This window comes from Zingiber officinale, chromosome 6B (genome assembly GCF_018446385.1).
Source record: "Zingiber officinale cultivar Zhangliang chromosome 6B, Zo_v1.1, whole genome shotgun sequence".
In the NCBI taxonomy this organism is placed as follows: domain Eukaryota; kingdom Viridiplantae; phylum Streptophyta; class Magnoliopsida; order Zingiberales; family Zingiberaceae; genus Zingiber; species Zingiber officinale.
The window spans coordinates 128,286,842-128,291,430 of NC_055996.1; positions in this window are offsets into that span (position 1 = coordinate 128,286,842).

Consider the following 4,589-nt stretch of genomic DNA (forward strand, 5'->3'; position numbering starts at 1 on the left):
GTTTAGCAGATGAAACTTTGCTTTGTCGTTTGCAACAGAATCAGCTTGCTCCTTCTTGCTCCAAAATTGATCTTCTTTTTCAGCTCCTTGCTAATCTCTGTGTGCTAAAAAATCATATTTATTTGTCAGTAATATATCAAAATCCGTTTTAAATAATACCTCCATCTTCTTCCATGTAGTGAAATCTCCTTCGAACTTCGACGGGTAGATGCTTGATCCGACCATCTCTTTGCTGCTTCAGGTAGGGGTGGGCATAATTCGGTTCAAACCAGAAAAACCGACCGAACCGAAAATTTTCGGTTTTTTTTGTTCGGTTTTTTCGGTGTTTCGGCCGGTTTCGGTTTAAGTTTTTTAAAATTCGGTTATTCGGTTCGGTTTTCGGTTTTGACTCCCAAAAAACCGAAAAAACCGAACCGACCGTATTATACTTAAAACATTATTTTTATAGATATTTGATCATACAAGTAGATTAATTTCTAATTATTTATAATATAATAGCATAATCAAATTATATATTTATATTTACTTATTGTTACCGGATAACAAAATTTTAGTATTATTTTAAATTCATAATTATTTTAATAAATTGATACTTTTTCTTTGTCTCTAAACTAATATTTGTAGTAGCACAAAATCAATTTAATTCATTGTATAAACCGTATATAACCGACCGTATAAACCGGACCATATTACATAAAAACCGAACCGAACCGTAATAAAATGGTTTGGTTTTGGATCAAAAATCTTTAAAATCGAAACTGAAAAAATAAAACCGTAGTAGGGTAAAACCGGACCAAACCGGCCGATGCCCACCCCTAGCTTCAGGTAACAATTAGTCCTTTAGAGACAACCAGACTGATATCAATTGTTGGTCCCAGTGGGGCCGATAAGAGGGGAGTGAATTGCATGCAAGTATAATTTAAAACTAATCTCTTGCTACTTAGCAAGGACACACACACATTAGATAACCAAAGTAAAAGAGACATAAAAGGTAAGAGACATAAGGAATTACTTGGTTTGCAATTAGAAGATTGTCAATCAAAGGCAGTGTAAGCTCACTAAAATTCTCCTTCGATGTAGGCTGAGAAACCTTTTACACAAAGTTGAAGTACGACAGAAAAATAGAATTCGTAGATGAAAGTACAAGTGTGTTCTTAAATGAAGAGAACTATAACTCTATTTATAGTCTACTGGTCGAACTAGTCGTTTTACTGATATGGTATCTCCGAGTGCCCACAGCAGTGCACCTTATCTTCTAGCAATGGCTACGCAATGGTCTGATGTCAAGACTTTATCCTCGCTCGGGAGCTTAGACCGGTCTGGGCGCCTGGAGTGCTGCTGACGTTGACCCGAATGTCATCCGCAGCAACGTCTCTTTGACAAGGTGCCCCTGCTGTGCTAGGGTGGTCTGGGCGTCGTGACCCTGTCCAAGCATTTGGAGTCTGGGCACCTGGATATGGTTCAGATGGCTGCTTATTTGGCTTCTAGTTCTGTCGCTTGGGTGATTCTCTGGCTGTTTAGAGTTGAGCTCACTTGAACCCAACTCCGGCCTTCTCCTCGAGCAAACTTTTGCTCCGGCTTCTCATCCCTCGGAAGCATTGCATGCATCATTCTCGTCCGTCGATGTACTCTTCCGTAACACCTCGTCCCTATTAAATACAATAGGACCTAACTTAATCTGGTTGATCATATCAAAACTTATTTGGAGTAATTACAGATGGATGTATGTTTAAGGTTGAGCATTGAAAATAATGAAATGTTGGGAACCTTCATTGTGATAAGAGGAATTTTGAGAGCATTTGGAAACAATGGAAGGTAAGGAACCTTCACTGTCATGGTTAGATGAATATTGGGAGAAGATTTTTGATGTGTTAAAGAGAGATTTTTGAGCATTCGGATAGGTCACACGAGCCCGACGACGCCTCGAGACATGTCGCGCGATCCCGACTATGCGTCTGGAAGCATCACGCGAGTCCGACAACGCCTCTAGACACGTCATGCTATCCTGAGAGGGTCGCGTAACATAATGGAATAGAAGGGGTTTAATATATATATATATACTTATAGGTTCCTTGTGTTTGATTCTCAAATATCAGAGATACACAAAAACTCGATTATGGAATCGAAAAATATCTCGTTCTTTGGACATGTGTTTTCATATAAGACTCAAGAGGAAATTAGCTCCTCAAAACGGATATATGAAACACAAAGAAAAGAAGAAGTTGATGAACCTGTTGAGATTGAGCTTAGACGAAGCAAAAGAGCTCAGGTGAAAAAATCCTTCTGAATGGATTTTATCACTTTCATGTTAGAAAGTGATCCCCAAAGTTATTCAGAAGCAGTAAGCTATTTTGAGAGACCTCAATGGAAAGAGAATTGCATCTGAAATTGATTCTGTCTTACAAAATTACACTTGGAAACTTGTGGTTCTTTCTCCGGGAAATAAATCACTCAGTTGCAAGTGTATTTTCAAGAAGAAAAGGAAATCAGATGACACGATTGAGAAGTACAAGGATAGATTGGTAATTAAAGATTACCGACAACAAGAAGGCTTTTATTACTTTGATACGTATTCTTCGGTATAAAGAATAACCTCTATCAAAGTATTGTTGGCTATTGTCGCTCTATGGAATTTGGAAATACATCAAATGGATGTAAATACTATTTTTCTAAATAGAGATTTAAAAGAGGAAATCTATATAAAACAACCTGAAGGGTTTTCTACGCCAGGGTAGAAAAATAAGGTTTGTAGATTAGTTAAGTCATTATACGACTTAAAACAAGCTCTGAAACAATGACATGAAAAGTTTGATAATGTCATGAAAGAAAGTGTATTTCAGATCAATGAATGTGATAAATACGTCTACATGAAAACAACAGGAAATGACATGATAAATCAGTGATCATATGAAGGATAAACATTCTGACTTTTAATGATCACAGTGGAATAATAAAAAGATACTCTCAAGAGATCATATATGTGAGAAAGAAGTGAGGGAGTGCTTGATTGGAGGGAATGGAAGTGATGAATGGGAATGAGATTGAAAGTTAGTGTTTGGTTTGGGGTATTAATGGTGGGTCCCATGGATTCAAACCCCCAAATATGGGATTAGGCCATTACCAAGTAAAATGGGGGGTGGAAGGGGATGGGAATGGTGGGTCCCACGGATTCAAAACTCCCCATTCCCATTCTTTACTTCAATGAATCTCATTCCTATTCCCATTCCCTTCCACAAACCAAGCGCCCCTGAGATTGCTTCAAAAAACATTGGAGGTACAATTCTTAGTGTTTCTCACAGAACCAAGCGTATTCATGGCCAAGAACAAACACACTTATGAGACCTGAGCTATATCAGGGAGAGATCTAGTCATGCTTACACAAACGATAGAACAGTTCAAAGACATCACGTCGATTAACCAATAAGCAAATAGATTTTTATAAGAGAAGGTTCAAAGGGTAACATCTACCTGTCATATACACGACTCAATTGTCGAAAGTTATCGCATACTTTATTTCCATTTATATGGAAAATTGTTGAAAAAACTATGAATAGCAATATGACTTATGAGTTATTAGTCCATATTAATTGAGTGATATTACGATCGATCTATTATATAGAGGAGGTATGAATTCAGGGCTTGAATTATACTAATCTAAAATATTCTTGTGCGAACACCACTGCATACAAAGGACTGCGGCCGTGATATGGTCTATCCACGTGAATCAGTCAGCTCACCGCAATGCTCTTTCCTGCTCAAAAGCAAATGGCACGGTAGTGGACGCTACATGCCTAGCATACAATGCAATGCACGCTCATGTGCCACCTGGTTTGCATGCACAAAGTCTCCTCGGGACGGTCTAGTGATTAGCGCATGATGTGTTGTCATCATGAGGTCTGAGTTCAAATCTCGGCAAAGTCGAGGTAAAGTCTCCCTTATGTGTTAGTCATTATTCCAAAGGTTAGTAGTCGCTCGTTATTTATCTCATTCGTGTTAGTCCTGGGACGGGTTGGCGGAGGCGCTGGGGACAAATGTATTTACCTTTTGCCACCCTGATTTGCACGCACAAATCCATGTGTTTTGGTTGCAATGACTTGCATGCCCCGTATCATATGGCTTGCATGCAAATGCCACCAAGCTTGCCATGGATGTTTCTATATAAGGAAATGATGTAGAGGCAAAGAGGTATGAGCTATTCTTCATGAGAAGAAGGAAGAAAAGAAAGATTCCCTCGTTACTTCCTTCTTTTGTTATGCCGTGCAACTTTTCACTCAGTAGATATATGTGATAGTGTTTAGGTATAGGCTCAATTTATCATATTAATCCGTGCTAGGTTGTGTCCATGGTCTTACCATTTTATCCTGGAAAATAAACGTCCAAATATGTTCTCTTAGAATCATCAGAGGAGACGAATTTATTTTAAGGAGACTGTCTCGTTGTAGGACTTGGCGTCTTTATTCCTCGGTGACGCTCTTCATGCAATTCGAACTCAGGCTTCGGATATATTCAGAGTCCATCTCGAGCTATCGACATCAGCTTCATTCGGCACTTGGAACATTTGCCGAATCGACAACTAAGCAAACCAACGT